The sequence below is a fragment of the Procambarus clarkii genome, chromosome 34 (genome assembly GCF_040958095.1).
Source record: "Procambarus clarkii isolate CNS0578487 chromosome 34, FALCON_Pclarkii_2.0, whole genome shotgun sequence".
Classification (NCBI taxonomy): domain Eukaryota; kingdom Metazoa; phylum Arthropoda; class Malacostraca; order Decapoda; family Cambaridae; genus Procambarus; species Procambarus clarkii.
In genome coordinates this window covers 13,335,597-13,357,200 of record NC_091183.1, presented here as the reverse complement: position 1 = coordinate 13,357,200, position 21,604 = coordinate 13,335,597, and the positions used below count along the sequence as shown (strand labels likewise).

At 43.9% G+C, this 21,604-nt stretch overlaps 1 long non-coding RNA gene across 1 annotated transcript; it reads left to right on the top strand.

Moving 5' to 3' along the window:
* Positions 1 to 19,497: 19,497 nt before the first annotated feature.
* LOC138370957 (uncharacterized) lies at positions 19,498 to 20,038 on the top strand. Its single transcript, XR_011230270.1, has 3 exons — positions 19,498 to 19,593; positions 19,688 to 19,824; positions 19,912 to 20,038. It is a non-coding gene; the product is annotated as an uncharacterized lncRNA (long non-coding RNA).
* Positions 20,039 to 21,604: the final 1,566 nt, after the last annotated feature.

The window sequence follows — 21,604 nt, the reverse complement described above, 5'->3', positions numbered from 1 at the left end:
TACCTTCCCTTTCACTCCAGCCAGCATCTCCAGCTTGTGCACTAGTCTCTTATGGCACTGTGTCAAAGGCTTTCTGGCAACCCAAAAATATGCAGTCTGTCTATCTTGCCTGATTTGTGAGGGCTGGGCAAAGAGCTTGTGGTAGTGTGAGAAGGTTGTAGTTGTCGTGGTGTGTGAACGTTGTGGTGGTGGTGGTAGTGTGTGAAAGTTGTGGTGGTGTGCGAAGGTTGTGGTCGTAGTGGTGGAAGTGAACGAAGGTTGTTGTAGTGGCGTGTGAAGGTTGTGGTGGTGGTAGTGTAAAGGTTGTGGTTGTGGTGGTGGTAGTATGTGATGGTTGTGGTGGTGGTCGTCGTTGTCTGTTACAGTTGTGGTATTTGTATGATACCGTTGTGGTAGTGGGGGTTGTGGTAGTTGTGGTTGTGATTGAAGAGTGTGTGAAGGTTGTGGTGGTGGTAGTGTGTGAAGGTTGTGGTGGTGGTAGTGTGTGAAGGTTGTGGTGGTGGTTGTGGTAGTGTACTCACCTAGTTGTGTTTGCGGGGGTTGAGCTCTGGCTCATTGGTCCCGCCTCTCAACTGTCAATCAATTGGTGTACAGATTCCTGAGCCTACTGGGCTCTATCATATCTACATTTGAAACTGTGTATGGAGTCAGCCTCCACCACATCACTACTTAATGCATTCCATTTGTTAACTACTCTGACACTGAAAAAATTCTTTCTGATGTCTCTGTGGCTCAGCTGGGTAATAAGTTTCCACCTGTGCTGTGCTTGTTCGTGTTCCACCCGTGCTAAAGAGTTTGTCTTTGTCCACCCTGTCAATTCTCCTGAGAATTTTGTTGGTGGTTATCATGTCTCCCCTTACTGCTCTGTTTTCCAGGGACTTGAGGTTCAGCTCCCTTAGCCTTTCCTCGTAGCTCATACCTCTCAGTTCTGGGACAAGTCTGGTGGCATACCTCTGAATCTTCTCTTACTTCGTCTAGTGTTTATTTAGGTATGGATTCCGGGCTGGAGCTGCATACTCCAGGATTGGTCTTACATAAGTGGTATACAGGGTTCTGAAAGATTCCTTACACAAGTTTTTAAGGGCAGTTCTTATGTTGGCCAGTCTAGCTTATGCCGCTAATGATATCCTTTTGATGTGGGCCTCTGGAGACAGGTTCGGTGTGATATTGACCCCCAGATCTGTCTTTCTATTTGACTCTTGCAGGATATCACCTTCCAGATTGTATTCAGTCTTCTGTTCCCTTCGCCTAATTTCATTACTTTACACTTTCCTGAATTGAACTTTAGAAGCCATTTTCTAGACAATTCCACCAGTTTGTCCAGGTCGTCCTGTAGTCTCTGTCAATCTTCATATTTTTTTATTCTTCTCATAAGTTTTTCATCAGCAGCAGACATTGAGAGGAATGAGTCTATACCCTCTGGAAGGTCGTTTACATATATTAGAAACAGGATGGGTCTAAGTACAGAGCCCTGTGGAATCCCTCTGATGACATCTCGTCACTCTGATGCCTCCCCCCTCACCGTTACTCGCTGTTTCCTGTTGCTTAGATACTCCCTCATCCACAGGAGCATCTTACCTTTTACTCCTGCCTGTTGCTCCAACTTTTAGTCATGTTGTTTCTGTCGAACTCTTGTCAGGGTCTTCTGTCATTTAGTGGAGGGTTGTAAATGACTGCTACAATTGTCTTCGGTCCTCCCATTGTCATAGTTCCTTTTATGTAATCTCTGAATCCGTCGCAGCCCAGAATTTCCATCTCTTCAAAGCTCCAGTCCTTCTTTATCAGTAGATCCACTCCTCCTCCTCTCCCTTCCCTCTCTTTCCTTACTATATAGTAGTCTTTTGGAAACACAGCGTTTGTTATGACTTCTGACAATTATCTTTCTGTGGGTCCTATTAAATCTGGATTCTCTTCCTGCACCCTTTCTGCTAGTTCACTTGCTTTGTTGGTAATCCCATTGATGTTTGAGTACATTATCTTGAAGCTCACTCTCCTATATTCATTTTCACCCCCCCCCCTCCCCACTAGTGCAGAAGCTGTTCCATGGGTATTGCTGCTTGGGTAGGCTCATCCTCCTGTGGGGTAGTTACCAGGGGTTCTTGGGGAGGTGGGGGTGGGGGGGGGGTGAGTAGGGGTGGGGGAGGGAAGGCTTAGAACTAGCCTAGGCTTGCTTGGGACAGGGAGAATTCCTATGGGTGGAGGGGCAGGGAGAGCTCGAGATTGGGGGGCAGGGAGAGCTCGAGATTGGGGGGCAGGGAGAGCTCGGGATGAGGGTTCGTCCTCCTGTGGTGTAGGTAACAGTGGCTTGGAGAGGGGTGGGGTTTGGGATGGAGGACTTAGATCTTGCCTGGGCCTGCTTGGGGCAAGAGGAAGACCAGGAGAAAAGAGGGCAGGAGGTTCTCGGGGTAGGGAGGGAGGGTTGCATTGGGTGGAATGGTGGGCATTGTGAAGGGGGAGGAAGGATCTGTGCTTTCACCAATCGGGTGGTGAGTTGAGATGTTGCAGTCACCTCTGGGGTTCCAGAATTGCTGGATAGGGGTTCCCCACTCCGCTCTGGGATTGTTGAGTTGTGGGTTGAGGTTCCCTGGCTCCCTTCCCTCAGCCTGCGCCTTTTCCTTGCATCTGCTGCCTGAATTATCTCTTCCCTGGTCATGTCCCTCTGAAGATATACCTGTCTGTAATTCATTACATATTAAGTTTGCTCTTTTTTATTAGGATGTCCTCTTTGATGGACTCGTTTCTGAAAACTACCTTGATCACTCGGCCTTTGTGTTTGTTGTACTGGCCAATCCGGAATTTTTTTCTGTCTTTAGCAGTCCCTTCCATACCTATCTACTTTAGTACCCCTGACACTGCAGCTTTGTCCTTAGTCCTCTATTCGTCCCTTGTGGAACAATCTTGTTCCTTAACACCTATCATTACTACAGCTCTTTTCGTTTCCAGTAGCTGGCTTGTACATCTAGCTGCCTTCTGTGAGGTTACAGCTTTCATTATAACTTCCTTGACTGTGGACATGGCTGCTAGGCTCTTCAGTATTTCAGCAAAGGTGGCACTCATTGTGGGGGTCCCTGCCATTGCTACTTCACCTGCTACCAGGGGTTGGTTCCCTGGGCCACAGTCTCAGGAGAGTCTGTTTTTAGGTTTATCTCCTCTTGCGCTGCCTTTAGTTCATTCTGAAGTTTATTTATGAGTCCTCTCATGTCTTTCAATTCTTCAGTAATTTCCCTCCATGCACGAACAGTGTGTTTGTGAAGCTTGTGGTGGTAGTGGTGGTGGTGGTAGTGTGTGAGGGTTATGGTGGTAGTGGTGGTGGGGGTAGTGTGTGAAGGTTGTGGTGGTGGTAGTGTGTGAAGGTTGTGGTAGTGGTGGTCGTAGTGTGTGAAGGTTGTGGTGGTGGTGGTAGTGTGTGAAGGTTGTGGTGGTGGTGGTGGTGGGGGGGTAGTGTGTGAAGGTTGTGGTGGTGGTAGTGTGTGAAGGTTGTGGTGGGGGTAGTGTGTGAAGGTTGTGGTGGTAGTGTGTGAAGGTTGTGGTGGTTGTGGTAGTGTGTGAAGGTGATGGTGGTAGTGGTAGTGTGTGAAGGTTATGGTGGTAGTGGTAGTGTGTGAAGGTTGTGGTGGTGGCCGTGGTAGTGTGTGAAGGTTGTGGTGGTGGTGGTGGTGTGTGAAGGTTGTGGTGGTGGTGGTGGTAGTGTGTGAAGGTTGTGGTGGTGGTGGTGGTAGTGTGTGAAGGTTGTGGTGGTGGTGGTAGTGTGTGAAGGTTGTGGTGGTGGTGGTGGTAGTGTGTGAAGGTTGTGGTGGTGGTGGTGGTAGTGTGTGAAGGTTGTGGTGGTGGTTGTGGTAGTGTGTGAAGGTGATGGTGGTAGTGGTAGTGTGTGAAGGTTGTGGTGGTGGTGGTAGCGTGTGAAGGTTGTGGTGGTGGTGTAATGACCCTGATTGTAATAACTCGCCTTTTATCTATCTCGACCGCGCACTCCGCTACTACCACTGAGCTAACCGTGCAATCTCCGCTCTTTCTATGGTAATAACAGATGCTATCGATCATGTAAGATGTTAACACTCGGGCCGTCATACGAAGACGTAAACCAATAAACAGAAGAGAGAGAGAGAGAGAGAGAGAGAGAGAGAGAGAGAGAGAGAGAGAGAGAGAGAGAGAGAGAGAGAGAGAGAGAGAGAGAGAGAGAGAGAGAGAGAGAGAGAGAGAGAGAGAGAGAGAGAGAGAGAGAGAGAGAGAGAGAGAGAGAGAGAGAGAGAGAGAGAGAGAGAGAGAGAGGAGAGAGAGAGGATAGAGAGAGGAGAGAGAGAGGAGAGAGAGAGGAAGAGTGAGGCAGAGCGAGAACGAGAGCAAGGGAGGGAGAACGAGAGCGAGTGAGGGCGAGGGAGAACGAGAGCGAGTGAGGGCGAGGGAGAGTGAGACACTAGTGAGAGAGAGTGAGACAGAAAGATAGAGATAATCGTAGTCACAACCTATCGTATGAGTTACCGAGTGACGCTGCCACCACCCTGAGTTACCGGACAGGGGACCGGAGTGAGAGTCGTAGGTCTTGCAGATGGAATAACCTACCAGGGCAGGTGTAGGGGACAATTGAACGGTACAAGGATCCTGGCCTGACACTCGAATAATCCTGACCACTTGGGAACTAAAGGGTACACAAGAGTAAGACGGGACACACCCAATACTAATACCTCAACACGGATAACGAACGGGGGGGAGGAGTATTGGATAATTAAGAACACTAGGTCACTGGGGCAAAGGGGACGGTAGGCCCAATATCACTAAGACAAGGAACCATTTAAAAACATGTTATAACACTTAGTAGATTAGAAGGCGCCTCTGTGTGCCACCTATGTAGGGAGATCAGATAAGAAATCAGAAGCGGGGAGCCACATAGTGCCACTCCATATTAGGTCACCCAAGGTGTGAGTGGTAGCAGTCGAAAAAACAGTGAAGATAGGTATCTATTATGTGCCACTATGATCATGTTCATTTACAGTAAAGTAGCTACCTATGAAGGGTAATCAGATAAGAAAATCAGAGGCAGGGTGCCACTTAGAGCCACCCCATATTAGGTCGCCCAAGGTGTGGGGCAGCAACAATCGTAAAATAGTGAAGATAGGTATCTATTATGTGTCGCTATGTTCATGCTCATGTTCATTTATACAGAAAAGTATGACAGTATATTTGTATAATAAACACTCAGGTGAGCGGTAGTTACCCCCCCCCCCCACACCTCCCTCTATGGGACAGGTGTAAAAACAGGATCCTCGCAGTAGGGGCGGTCCCCCCTCACCAGCCCTCCTCATACTTGATGACCTTGAGTGTACCGTAAGAGGGACCAGCCTCCCTTAGTTGTTTTTAAGTTGGATATATTTTAAGCCTCTATACTTAAAAAAGGAGAAAAAGAAATAATCCTGATGATTTATAGATTATATTATCAAAGTACATAGGGTTAAACATAGTCGTATTGTAGGTCATCTCCCCCCACATAATATTTATTAACAAGACCTCTCCTTCTCGCCCACAAGTCCGTTGTGGGGTCTTCCTCCCCCTCCTCCTCCTCCTCCTGGGACGAAGATGATGACTCATCATCTCCCAGAGAGTGAATGGGATGTAGTGCGCCTCCCTCAGGTGACTGACTGCTGACGTCATAGGGTTCACTCTCGCTGGTGGGGTGTTGTCCTTCCTCTCCTTGTGGTTCAATGACGTCACCACCTTCACTCTCGGTGGACATTCCTTGGGCTGAGGTGTTGGGGTGGGGCTCGGATGGTATGTCTGGGTGACCATACGCTAGGCTAGTGTATTTATTTAGGTAAAAGCGCTTATCATCAAATGCACTTAAACCCCTCTTAGTATTGAATGTGGTTGCCATCTGCCCCCCTATGTTTCTTATTTGTGAGTAATTAAAAGTATTTACTACACCATTACTGTGAAGGGTCTCTTTAAAGTGGTTATGTGTTAAAGATCTTTGCACAGCTCGGGGAATACCCTTAGCGGTGATGGAATTTTTATTGTCAAGCAAAAGCACACTATACATTTTGGGCTTGAGTGCCACAACTTCAAGGATGTGTTTATCTGACACCTCTGACTTTAACAGCCCTAAAACACCCTTTTTAGAAGGATCATACAAGGGGTGAGTTTCAGGAAAATTACTCGTATCCATCCACAAACTAAGGGGTTCTTTCCCCATCTCATTAAAGACATCTTCAGCTAGTAAGGTGAAAATGAAACTGTCTGTATCACTATACACCAGTTGTACCCTATCTGAATAGTGGTTCTTAAGTACCCTGTACCAAAAATGGTACAAGCTGTATTTTGCTAGCTCAAGAATCTGGAACCCAATGTAATTAGGATGAGTAATTTTAATGAATGGTCTGGAACTGACAGACAATAATTTATTGTCGCCTAAATGCACCATTCGTTTAAAGCGGGGATTCTTCACCTCTCGTAAAAAGGCCCTAGCTGAAGTCACTAGTTTGGTGTCAATGGCATAACGAGCTGGATTCAGTAGCGTTTTACCAAAAACACTGTTCGTCAGTAATTTGAAGAGTGTTTTCCTATCATTACTGCTGGAGGCATTTCTATTGTTAACGTTGGTGTTAACAAATTCTGCCATAAAATCTGACTGGTGGAACTCGTAAATTGCATGTATTGTTTCCACTTCAAGTCCTATCTCAATAAATAGTTGTAAAAGGTGAAGAGATATGAAATAATGTTTTTTGGGGAGATGATCTCCAACCAGTTTGATGTTTTTTGGGGGGAGGTGTGTGATGTTATTTGTTTCCAGAAGTCCCCTACTAAATGGTGAGATATCCTCCATACTTATTCCCCTATGGTGTAAACAAAGGGGCAGATCGTCTGTTAGTCTAGCTATTTCGGGTCTTAAAAGTTTGGTGTCAATTAAGAGCCAGTACCCTTTGTTAGAAGAGAAAGGCTGTTCTGTCATTATCTTCCCCCCGCTAATGAAGGAGTTCATCTCATCAGATGATAGTCTCCTTAGTCCCCCATGGGGCAATTTCCTAGTCATACAACTCCCATAGAGGCTGTTAAAGTCGAGATAAAGTAAGAATGAAGACCTATCCTCCTGGGGGTTAAAAGATGGGTTGACATAGCGGTTGTTAGCTCTGACATAACTCCTAACTGCAGTTGTAAAACCCCCTCGTATGTTTTGTGATAAGAGATTGTGCAACGTCACATCTGCACTTAACTCCAACGATATTCTACTACTTTTCAGGAAGCAGTCGTAGGAGTACCCTGGGAGGCTGCAATAGTGTGTCAATTCTAAAGAATATATATCATTTAGAATTGCCCTGTGGTGTGTAAAAATGTCAGCCAGTAATCCTACATCACACCTCAAATAAATGAGGAGGTAGTCTTTTAATGTCCTACACCCTGTAGCCTCCCATACTAATTTAGAATGTCTATATTCGTCCAAAGTTATACCTGATTTGTTTAGGGAGCTGTAGAACATTTCAATAGGAGGGAGTGATGTGTCATTAAAGCAGCTGATTTTTGTGGTATATTCATAAGGGAAAAACTGCTTACCCTTTAAGAGTAGGTGGTGACTCTTTTTGGGCAAGCCCTCTATCATTGAGTGAGTGAATGTTAAGGGGCTGGCTGAATCAATGTGGGTCTTTGCTAGGGATGAAAGACTACCTGTAATAAAAGCCAGTGAATCAAGAAATTTAAGCTTCCCTATTTCCACCTTAAGATATTTCGTCCCCTGTCTCATGAGGATATTGCTCTTAATATTTGAATCCATGGTAAACTCCCTCAAAATTAAGCCCATGTCATAAGACATATTATGGGCAATTAGAACTAAACTCTCCAGAGCATTCTTGTGGCGGAGGTTGCAGTAATTACATAGAGCTCCAATATAATTGAGCTTTTCCCTAAGGTGATCATGATGTTGAACCTTGAAATTGGAGGGGGTAAATACCTGCTCACAAAACTGGCAGTGAGTCTGTCTCCTAAAATGGATCATATCCTCAAGAGACATGTCTATTTCATAATGGTGGAGGGTAGATCTGATAATTTCCCATTTGGTGGCAACTCGCTGCATGAAATGAGTAACACTGTCCCCCCAAAAATAAGTAAATTTATCAACGACAGTGTGGTTCCTATCAACAATTATATAGCTGTATGCTATAGGTCTATGTATGGCTGTAACAGAACCTAGACAATCCTCAGTGCTTAGGACACACTCGAAATCAAAATACCCCACATGGGAAGGGGCATAACCTTTCCCCGTATTTTTAAAATGGAGTGTGTCCCCAGGCTGAGGGTAAATAATTTTCTGAGTGATGTCGCAGGAAGATGAGTGATTTGTTAGCTCAGACGAATTTTGATATTCTGAGAGACAGTTTCTACAGAAGACTGTCTTTCGTTTGTGGCTGCGAGTAAAGTTCCGAAGGAACTTATCGAACTCTTTTATCAAGGTCACATGAGATTCCCCCAATAACAATAAAGGAACTATGATCGAGTACTGTCTGCTACCACGACGACAAAGAGAGACGTGATAGACGCCATCTGTATGTTTGTGTATTGAATACAAAAAAATGGATAGTTTATTTCTATTCTCCAATTTAGAGATATCCTCCCAAGACAGAGGGAAGGATAAATTGTCGTATTTGACCATTTTCCTAACCCTAGAGTGAGACTCTACAAGTCTCCCTATACGTCTCCACTTCCACCCTTGTTGTGACGCCAGAAAAGCAGCAATGCACTGAATAATACATGTTTTATTGTTACCAGCCGGGTTTGGGTTGAAGACCTCATGCCGTCCCCTTAGAAATGGGGGATAAGGGACATAATCCCCCAAAACTGACCTTACACTTGCATTACAGATGACGATTTTGAGGAAATCGACATTATATAATATGAAACCACTCCCCTCTGTTTCTGAAAGGAGATCTTCCAGTCGTGTAATCATATAAGCCACCCAGCTATCAATAAGATTACCCACATCCTCAAGAGTTACCAGTCTAGCGGGTGTTGTTATGAAGTGTTCTCTAAAGTCATCATCTTCCGTGAGTCGTTGTTTCAAAAGTGTTACCTTTACCTCGAGGAGGATTTTTAATGATGAAGTAAAATTGCCATGTCCCCCAAGAGAATTCATGTAATTCTCTATTTCAGATATGTAATAGTCCCTAAAGTTGCTTAGGAGTCCTATAGGGTCTGTGGCGAAGGCTGAGGGGATGGAATATTCCAGCCTAGTAAAGAGATTCCCCAGAGCCCCCACCCTATTAATTAAGTGTGGAGTGTCTATAGCATCCTCCTCATCTGGGGAATTTTCATCACTATTTAGGGCATTAAGTCTATTGATGACAGGGGGTCTAAGACCACTAGGGCCCGGCTGAGAGATGTCACCCCTATCACCATCATCACCATCATCATCATCACTCATCGCTTCCTCTCCCCCCTCCCCTCCACCTAAGGGGTTATTGTCACGCTGTGCTTTGTCATGTTCCTCCCCTACCTGCCTCTGAATCGCTCCTGGAATGGAATAATAATAAATAATAATAATAATAATAATAATAATAATAATAATAATAATAATAATAATAATAATAATAATAATAATAATAAAAAGGCAACACCCTCTCACTAATCCCCATGACATAAGTTCTCAAAAAAGATTCTTAAGAGAAATAAAGGTGGAGGGTTTATTCACTCACCACGGGGGCATGTTTGTAGATGTTCAGAGGTCAAGTCCTCACACACAGAGGTCCCACAATTATCACAAGGGGAAGTGTGGTGAGGTCTCAAGGATGTATTTCCACACAAAAAGCACAAGAAGCCATCCTCTCTGGAAGGGAGGGTGGGCTGGCGACGTTTACCTAATGAAGGAAATAGTGTATAATTTATATACACTCTCTCTCCCACACTCATGGAGAAGGGGAAAACCCTTCTTAATATTTTTTTTATTTGAAATAAGTGAATAAATAAATATATAAAATACGGTCATACCTCCAGCACAGGTTCTCCTGTGTTCACCACTAGACTGTACACATACAGTTTCTCCGCAGAAGAAACATGTGTAACACCTATGAACGAAGAGATGTGATGACCCCCATCCACAAATTCTACAAATATCACCAACTCGAGACATAACGATCACGCTTACCTAAAATAAATAAATAAATAAATAAATATATATATATATATATATATATATCCCCCCAGCACTCAAATCACTCCACTTCTCATTCCTGCCCCTACTTATCTATATAAATATATATATATATATATATATATATATATATATATATATATATATATATATATATAATATATTTATATTTATATATATATATATATATATATATATATATATATATATAACCCTTATATGAAATAGATACTAATTTACTTACATCTCGGACTAGACGGGGAGGAGAGTGGATGGTTTGGTCACAATTCAATAATACATGATGTGGGGGAGGTGTAGCGTCCTTTTATTGACTCGGAAACGTGGGGGGCAACGTTGCCACATACAACACCTCTCAGTCCTTTTGTAAGAGAAGGGTTAGGCCTGCTGTAGAAAACTTTTTTTTTTTTTTTCTCTCTCTCTCTCGTCTGGAGGTCATCACTAGGGGACTTCTACTTCAAAAAACATCAGGAGGACTGGCTATGTCCTGAGGGGGACACATCCCTTGATGGGTGAATACACTCACACTCACACACACACACACACTCTCACACACACACTCTCACACACTCTCACACACACACACACACACACACACACACACACACACACACACACACACACACACACACACACACTCAATATATATATATATATATATATATATATATATATATATATATATATATATATATATATATATATATATATATATATATATATATATATATATATATATATATATATATATATATAATATGAATATATAAGCGACCACTCCATAGGTAATTGAACCATTTATGGGGAAAATATGGAGGAGTGTGCGTCTGTCACAGACGAGCAACTTAATATTTTCCACCACCCAGCAAGAATATTTGTAGCTGGATTCAGTAATTCTGGGAAAACGACCCTAGTGGGGAATTTATGTGTTAAATACCACGGAAAATTCTCAAAAATTTTAGTGTCATCTGCAAATAATACAGAACAACCTCTTTCAAACATTCCCTCTCTGCGAAACAAGGTTACTGTCTCCCAGGATCTGATTAACCCACTAGAGTATAAAGATCCTTTTTCAAATGAGTCAGTTTTGTATATAATTGATGACTTATACCTGGAAGCCATACAGAGTCCAATTATAGCCAATATCTTCACAAGAGGGAGACACGGTAATATTTCCGTAATTCTAATTAGTCAAAATTTGTTTCCCCAGGGGAAATACGCCAGGACAATAACTCTGAATTGTAGTCATTATATATTAATGAAGCAGAGAGACATAAGCCAACTTGAAATTTTAAGTGGACAGTTATATGGGCGAAAAACAACTAGTAGTTTCGTTGAAATATACCGTCGGGCAATATCCCAGAACAAGTATGGTTACTTATTGGTCGATCTGACGGTTCCTGAGGCATTACAACTACGAACGAGCATCACCAACGAAGACCACTGTGAAATTGTGTATCAAATGTAATCATCAACGACAACAAAAAAAAAAAAAATGTCTCTAACGACACAGAAACGAACAATTCTCACCAGTATCTATAATGACATTTCTAGCCCAGGTGGTTTCACAGGGTCAATTCAAAAATTGTATAAGGCTGCCAGACTTAAAGACCCCAACATTAGTGTTGCAGATGTGAAGGAATTTCTCCATGGGGAGCGATCTTACACATTACATAGAGGAAATTTAGTTAGGTTCCCCCGACGGAAAATATTAGCCCCTAAACCTCGTACCATAATTGCCTGTGACCTAGGGGACTTTTGTAGTTTACAAAAATACAATAATGGTGTTAAATATATTTTAATTTGTGTCGATGTTTATTCCCGCCTAATGCAGTCTCAAACTTTAAAAACAAAAAATTCGAGTGAAGTGTTAGTCGCTCTGAAGAAGATATTAGAGGAAACGCCTCAGTTTCTCGGTGTAAGGCGGATATTCACTGACCGAGGTAGAGAATTTTACAACAAGTCAGTTCAAAATTATTTTAATAAGAAAAATATTAAATTATATAGTGTATTTTCGGAAATGAAATCTAGCATAGTGGAGCGAGCCATCAGAACTTTAAAACATAAACTGTATCATTATATGACTCAAGCTAATTCATTAAAATACACCCACATCCTCCCTAAAGTTGTGGACGTGTACAACCACACTTTCCACAGGATGCTAAAAAATACTCCTCATGCCATTCATAAGTTGCAAAATATTGAAGATATACGAAGACAGTTTAAGGTCATGTATTTAAACAATGACTCCTCCATAACTGCCATCAGTCCACGGCTGCACCTTGGACAGCATGTGCGGTTGGCAAAGCGCAGGAATATATTTCACAAAGGCTTTTGGCACCAAAATACAGAAGAAATATTTGTAGTGTCACATATTGACAGAACACATCCAATCCCGACATATAAAATCAAAGATTTAAACAACGAGACGATCAGTGGCATGTTTTATGAGCAGGAATTGATTGCAACATCCCTTCCAGACTATTTTCCTGTAACGGTATTACAGTCTAGGAAAACATCGAAAGGACACAGAGAATATTTCGTCAAGTGGAGAGGGTACCCAGATTCTGCCAATAGCTGGATTAAAGCTCAAGACATCGTCAAATTTAACAAAAAATGACAGTTCAAGAGGACTCTCTCGTAGAGAAACATCATCAGTTGTTATTTTTATTAAACAATTTATCACCCAAGAAGCGGAATAAACTAATCAAGGCTTTAAAACGGCAGGAAATTGAATCAATTTGTGAAATTTTTGCCAATTTTCTGAAACGAAACATCCCAGTTCAACCTCAGATAATTAATGGCTTACAGAGATATCAGAACGACATACGATCTGTAGCGCGTAAGAAAACTCCCTTATACAAAAAGAAGCTCATACTGACCTCCAGACGTGGTGGGGCGATATTAGCAGCTCTGCTACCTTTGGCTGTATCGTTAATTTCCTCCCTAATAAGGTAATTGCGTAAATAAGTAACGAGAGAATAAAATGGTGAAAGAATATTGCTGGTACCACGATTCATAGCTGAAAAATATTTATTTAATAAAAACAAGAACTCACCATCACCTCCTAATGCTGTGGGTCTGCCCTCCCCCGGTGGTGATGGTAGTGAAAGTATGTCCTTCTCTTTAAAAAACGAATCCACCCCAAGTAATAATATTGGGGGAGCCCGTAACCTACCCACCTGCGACTCTGGTAGGGGTGATGGGGGGGGTGGGGGAAGAGGACACTCCTTCCTCCCACCTGACAACAACGGGCTGTGGGCGGTGTTGCCGTAGTAGCACCTCCAGACGGGCGGGGCTGGTCACACACCCTTTAAATGACATTGGGGCCCCCGGCGACCGTCGCCCGCCGCCACCCTTAAAAAGAAAAAAAAAAACGCGGGCTGCCCGGCGCGACCATCGCCTTTTAAAAAAAAAAATAAATAAAAAAAGGGGACATTCCATCCTCCCGCCCGAAGTGCAAGTAATTGTTGCTGGCCACACTCCACATAAAGCCACCATCACACCCCAAAATCCAAGTCTGGACAACTTAATAAATGTGAATTTTAAAATTGAGGAAATTCCTCATGTCAAAGCATTATTGAACATGTTTGGACAAAACAGCCAACAGGTGATGTGGGATAGTCGCGGAAATTTATTAAAGCCTGTACAAAATTTAAATATTTTAGATATAATTAAAACTCTAGCCTTCACAAAGGGGCAATTTAGGGCAAGTGACAAGGAAGATGTAAGGGTTTTACTGAGGGTGGCTGGCATAGACCCAACCCTCATACGTAATTATCGCGCTAGATCTCAGTTAAAAGGGGGGAGGGGTATCCATAGGAGACCCCATTGGGAGCCGTATTGAAGACCTATATGAAGACCATCTTAAAGACCACCATATTCAGTTGCATATCCACCATGGAGCAAGCTTCTAGACCCACTCCTCCCCCAGCTACACCCCCAGAAGACAAATCTCCCTTATTAAAGAAGTTGGTTGCTACTCAGCGGTACTACAAGTATGTCGAACACAAATGTAGATTGATATATGCATTGTGGGATTGTTATGACCGTCTTGTGTTGAGTGCCCCTCCAGAACGGTTTTTTAAGTCATTTGGAGAGACGGTGAAACGTTATGAAGAATATTCATCCCAGGAAATCCAGACGGAGATATGGCAAATGGAAAAATTAACCTTCCAACATCGAGACCAGATTACAGCCTTCGAGACTGGACGGAGTGTGTATGGACTTTTAAGGTAGGGAAGGCAGCCTCTACGCCACACCCCATACATCCCTCCCCCCTCCAGGTGGGGGACACAGGTGTATTTAAAGGCCTCCACCGTCACCCTCGGTCACCATAGTTGACGACGACTCTACCCCGTTCCTCTCAACCGCCCCTCCGCCATGGCTTTATCGTCCATTAAGTCAATAGACAGCGACATCACCGACACCCACGCCTTTGGGGTTGGTGATGTCATCGTGTATGACCTCCCGGCTGCTGTTGTGCGTCCCTATGGACTGGCAAGTGTAATTTGGAAATGTTACAACTATGCCCGTGTGGAACGTGAAGGACTGACTCGTGTCAACAGGGCCACAATACGTTACCGGTCTACCCCGGGTGACATCGAGGTGAAGATAGCTCCCCTACCCTCCGACGGTCAAGACATTGTCGAAGAGCCAGTCTTGTTCTTCCGCCCCACCATCGTGGCGCTAATTTCCGCTTTCGGTGCAGGAGCACCCTTCGAGTCCAACCCTATAGCTCAGGAGCAAGTGCAGTCTTCCTCCGACATCCACTACATCACCAATGTCACCCTGGATACTGCCAAGAATAGGCTGTTTTGGCTGAAAACAGCCCTAACAAAGGTTGGCAATCTCATGGTAAGAACTCCAACCATGTTTCGGCTGGTGGTGCCCCATGGGCTGGGGGCCTCCCGTGATGGCATGGACAACTGGCACAAGGACGTCGGGCCCATGCTCATTTCGCTCAACGCTGAGCTGGCCAAGCATAACAAGGAGTTGGTAATCCTCAAACGTCCCTCTACCGTCACCCCATCGATGGTACCCCTCCCGAATGATGATCCCAGGGGAGAGGGTGATAGTAAAACTATCACCCTAGATGCAGTGGTGGGGGAGGGTGCCACCACCCCAGGAAGCTCTTCTCGTTCTACACCACCAGCACCACCAGCCACCCCCAGGAAGAAGAGACACCTACAAGAGTACTCATCCACCTCCAGCGCTGCTCCACCCCCACCCACAACATCTGGCACGGCCAAACGACGGATCGAAACCACTATTGACTTCGACCCCCTCTCAAATCATCGTATTGACACCATCCTCGATGGAGAGTCACAGGAAATATTCCTGTTATCCTCATCACCGAAAAAACAACGAAAGCTGTAACCATCAACGCTCAAAGAAGACGTGCCAGCACCACCACAGTCAGTAACAGCAGCAGCAGCAGCAGCAGCAGCAACAGCAGTACCTCCATCTACAACAGCTTCGGTGGTGGTAGCAGTAGCAGGTCCACCGACGATGGTGACAGTGTTGTCAGCGGTAGTGGTAGCGGCAACGGTACCACCAACTACAGCAGTTCCGGCGGTGACAGCGACAGCAACAGTACCATCATCGCCGGCAGCGGTAACGGTAGCGCCAGCAGTACCACCAACTACAACGGTTCCAGCGGTGGTAGCAGCAGCAGCAGCAGCAGCAGTGCCGTCAGCGGTGGCAGCGGCGTCAGTGGTACCAACAGCTCCCCCAGCAGCAGCGGCAGCGGCAGCAGCGGACGACAGCAGTACCAACAGCTGCTGCTCTTTATATGTAATTTGTTATGGGGGAACAAAATGTAGTCCCCCCCTGTTGTAGTTCTTTTAAAAGTAATATTTCCTTAGTAGATTAATAAAATAAAATATAAGTAATGATGTTTTATTCCCACCCCAGTCAGTACATAACTTAACAATGGACGAGGAACACTACATATACCTCACTAGCCTCGACCAAGAAGATATATACAACAACACAAGTTCAGCATTTACAAACACCATCCCCACTCTACATTTAAACCCTTCCATTAAACATGAAGTGGCCTTAGTCAACATACTCCTACCCACACGAATTAACGCTATCATCAAGGATGAGGGGGAGTCTGGTATAGACGTCTATGCTACTTTTAAGCGAGGAACTCTTTCTAAAAGCCCAGAACATCTCATCTACACCTACACCCCCAAAACCAACATATTATCCAGAAACATCACATTCATCACGAGTGAGCTTAGCCGACAAATAATCACCGACATGAAGCTTAGCTTCCGAGGTGATTTCAAAATATACTTCTCAGAAAGAGAACCAATCCTCACCTATGATCAATCCTTAGAGCGCGTGTTACTATCCTCTACACTTAACAATGAAGGCACTGGTTCCTTATATTCTCTTAGTCTTCAATTTAAACACAGAATAGCTAATGTACTTGGTTTTGACAGCAGTCGCAAATACACCATTTATCAGGCAAAATCAGATGACATTACAGCAGCCTCAAAGATCGTGGCCTCATTCCCCCCAGACAATGACGGAGGTTGTGACTATTTACTCATTTATAGTGACGTCATCGAGCCGGATCGTTACGGGGGACAAATTGTAAATATCTTAGATGCAATCAATTATCATGACTCTTATTCTAGAGGGGCTCATCCCCTAGTGTACAAGACATTAAATACTAACACGTTGGAGAAGGTGAGCATTAAGATAACAGATCAGTTTGGGCGAAAGGTTAGTTTTGAAGATGGGAGGTCGGTTACGGTAGTCTTACACCTCCGCCCTAAGGTATAACAATATAATCTATATAAATATAAATATATATATATATATATATATATATATATATATATAGAAGTGTTTACCCACATCATCGGTTATTATAAGCAGAGGAGTCGGGATGCGAGTACCTTTCCACACACCCTCCCAGAAGGAGTATGGGGAGATCTTCTCCCCCCTCTCTGGGAGATACGGGGTGAGGGGGGGAGCGATGAATGACATACGCACATTCCAAGCGCCTTATCTCAGATCTGGTGGTGGTTTTTTTGGGACCTTAGCCGGCTTGGCTCGACGAGCCATACCATTTTTCATGAAAACTGTAACGCCGACTGCTATCGATTTTGGGAAAAATGTTCTTGGTGATTTAACCAGTGGTAGACGGGATGTAAAGAGCGCTCTGAGAACTCACGGTATTGATGCTCTTAAGACTGTGGGGAAGAAATTGGTAGCAGGCGGGAAAATTAAAAGACTCTCTAGGAGAAGAAAAAATAAAAATAATAAATGTAAACGAGCCCTTGGGTATAAAAATGATGTATTTTCACTACAGTAAGCAGTCATACTTCACCTTTCGGAGGAGATCATGGCGGAGGCTAGTGGAGCTGGGTTGAAAATCCCTGTAGAATATTATACTTCCAGTATTATTGACCAATTTCCTAGAAGTAACAGAATACGTAATGTGGAGAGTTCAATTGCCTCCACACAGCAAATAGACATTCTACCTGTTAACCTCCCTATTAATCAACGTTTGCGGGATAATTACTTAGAATTCCGCATCCCCGGAACCCAGGGCGCCTTCTTAGATCTAGCTAATATTGTTATAGATTTTAAGGTATCTTTAACGAAAGATGACGATACCACAAAATTGGAAGAGGATGACCATGTGGAATTTGTTAATGGGTTGTCAAATACCATGTTTAAAGGTGTTCAGGTGTTTTTAGGAGAGCAGGTAGTTGAAACAAATTCTAATTTTAATTATTGGTCGTTTATTAAATTAATTACCTCCATGCCTCCATCAAAAATGTCTTCCTTGGGGAGGATTGGAGCCTTTCGTAGGGACTGGAGTGATGATGGTGTAATCCCTAACGAATTTACTAATACATTTTTTACTGGGGCAACCACCAAGGATAAAAAATTTATGACCGATTTAAAAGGTAAAGGATTGTCAATGTGTTTTCCCCTACTATTGGACGTAACAACCCTAGACCAATACATATTAGATAATATAGATGTGCGCCTAAGATTGGAGCTCTCCCCACATGCTTGGGTGCTAAATACAAGTGTGGACGATGGCTCTAAGTATCGGCTGCATATGGATTATGCTAAGTTGTGGGTAACACGAGTGTTCCCCTACCCAAGTGCTTACCTAGCCTTAAACAGCTCACTGTTAGCATCCCCCGACCCCATAAGCTATACTTTCAATAAAACCATTTCTAAAACATATGTCCTAGCAGGGAATCAAACTAGTCTCTTAATTGATCAGCCTTGGGCGCAAGTAATTCCTCACAGGATATTCATGGTAATTGTGCCAATGAATTATTTCGCTGGCCTTCACCAAGGTAATGGATTATATTTTGAAAATGCAAAACTGAAAAATATCGCCATGTATTTGAACAATAATGCAATTTACCGAATTGGTGGTGATTTCGACAATCATTATGCCCGCCTTTATTACGAAACTTTGAAGACATTAGGCTTAGAGCGTGATTCACTTCTAGCCTATGACACTTTTAATAAGGGAAGATCGATATTCGCCTTTGACTTAACCACCATTCAAACAAAGGATTCCCTCCCTGTGGAGAAATCTGGCAACTTGCGTATGGAGCTTGAGTTTGGCGGTGGTGTTACATATAACAGGCTGGTTTTACTGTTTGGGGAAACGACCGGGGTACTATCCATCGACGGACAGAGAACTGTTCTGTGTGACGTGCGAGCTTAAAAACATAATGAATTGTAATGATATAAATATTAATTTAAAAAATAATCTAGGGGATCGAGCACTCTACCTAGGTTGTTATAATGCTGATGAAATAGAACATTTAAATATCTCATCAAGAAAACCTATTGTTCTCATAACTAATATTTTACCATCACATAGCAGATTAACTATGGGACATTGGGTAGCTATTTATGTTGATAAAGTTAAACATCGAATGTTTTTTTTCGATAGTTATGCAATGTCGGCGGTTACTTATGGACATTATTTTCAAGGATTTATTAAAACTAACACAATAACAAAGGTGTTTGGAATGTGCTACAGACTCCAGAGTGATTTTACCCTTGCTTGTGGACTGTATTGCGTAATGTTCGTCCATAGGGTGAGTCACCTGGGGTTGCCTTCAACAGTACATTACTTACATAATGTATTTTCAAGCGTTAGTTTAAAATTAAATGATAAACGAGCCCTCGCTTATGCGAGACGATATTTTCCTATGAAACATCACTGTGTTAGGACATTTTGTAGAGGAGTAAGGGTTGGTTCTTATAGGTGGTGTAGAGAATATTTTTGTTAGCTAGGCAACCCACCTAACAGGGGGATTACCCCACATATAAAACACCTCTCACCCCACAACCTCCCTAGAAGACCCCCATCCCCCTTATCCTACAAATGGAAGGCGTCTCCCCAGAAACACACGCAGGGAAGATTGAAGTCCTTGAAGGGCCTGGTTAGTATTACCCTCACTTTCTGGTAAAGATTTATTTTTTTTCCCACAATAGGAAGTTTGCTCAACCTCTATTTTACCTCTTCTTTTTTTTCAGTGCAATTCTTAGGACCTGTCCACATTTGTAGAGTAGTAATTCTACGAGGAAGGTCTGCCCCAAACAAGATGCTGTTACGTACCCTAATTGATGATGCCTGCTGTAGAGGACACAAGGTCGCTCCTGCAGGGGGAGAGGTATGTACTAACTGTTCTTAGAGGAAATAGAATATTTTTCAAATAAAAGATATAGTCCTATAAATTATTTTCCCCATCTCTTTCCAGAACACTTCAGATGAGAGTCAGAAGGAAAGTCGTCCAAAAGGCAACCAGCCAACTCACCCCACCCCCCCAAGAGAGGGGGGAGGGGGTCAAGACCTCCCCCCACTCACCACGGATGGGGAAACGTCAGAATTCTACTCAGATGAGGAAGGGGAGGTGGAGGGGGGAGAGGGATAGGGGCCATAATTAACTTCTTATACATCATTTGTGATTTTTACCTAATAAAACATTAATAAATTCTTTGATTTTTTTTAACCTCTGGAGGAGATTTATAATTTAATACCCCTATATAAGACCCACTCAACCTCCGCTGGGTGAGGAACTCTGTTACGGTAAAGTCAAGGCCATTAGGTGCGAGGAAGGGTACGGGCGACCACCCTCACCGGGAGGAACCTGTTTTACACCTGCCCCATAGAGGAATGTGGGGGCGTAACTGGCACTCACCCACGAGTGTTTATTATACAAATAAATTCATTTTTACTTAAATATATTGTCATACTTTACTGTATAAATGAACATGATCATAGTGGCACATAATAGATACCTATCTTCACTGTTTTTTCGACTGCTACCACTCACACCTTGGGTGACCTAATATGGAGTGGCACTATGTGGCTCCCCGCTTCTGATTTCTTATCTGATCTCCCTACATAGGTGGCACACAGAGGCGCCTTCTAATCTACTACACTTAATATATGACTTTATTGAATTAAGTAAATAAGACACTCCCTAACTATATTCCCTACTAGAGGCTATGAGTACTGAATGAGGTGCTTTAGTACAAGAGAGCCGTACTTACTCGTATGTTGTTCCACAGTTTCCCTGGAGATGATGTTCCTTCCCCGAGTCCACACACACCTTCCTACTGGGCTGCGCCCACTCAACTCTCTCTCCCCTGATCTGTTGCTCCTCAGCTGAACATGAGGGTTCTACCTTTGATGTTTAGGGGTTAATCCCTGAAGATTTCCATGACGGCATCAACTCTGACGTCTTTGTGATTCGATGACCGTTGACCTGACTCTATGGCTAACTTGTACAGAGGTGTAACTTTTACATTGTCTGCCGCCGCCTGTCTGGCGCCTGTGGGTTGTTCATCCTCCACGTGGCCTGTTCATGCTGTTATGATGTTCATGTACTATGTACTGCTCTCTTGTTACAGTGGTGGTAGTGTGTGAAGGTTGTGGTGGTGGTGGTGGTAGTGTGTGAAGGTTGTGGTGGTGGTGGTGGTAGTGTGTGAAGGTTGTGGTGGTGGTGGTAGTGTGTGAAGGTTGTGGGTTGGGTGGGGTGATGGTGTGAGGTAGGGGATTCTAGGGGTTGGTTCTGGGCAAGGCATGGGATGGTAGAGGAGGGTTTGGTCGTATGACCAAGGTTGGGGTTGCGAGGGGGGAGAGGTGGGGTGGTATTGGTGGGGACAGTCACCTGACCGGACCCCTGGGTGGACCCCTGGGTAGGCGTATGTAAGCGCCCTGCCGGAAGGTTCACATATAGGGGTTCAGAGAGGCGCTTCCTAATTTCTGAGGATGGGTAAGGTGGGAGGGGGGGTGGTTGGGGAGGGGTATGTGGGGAAGGTGCAGGCCGCCGCGCCCCTGGGGTGTTGGGTTGGGAGGTCGGTCTGGGAGGAAGTGGGGGAGGGGTGATGTCATTAGGCTGCTGAGTATCAGGGGTGGACAACGGAAGGCTACCCAGCATGTGACCT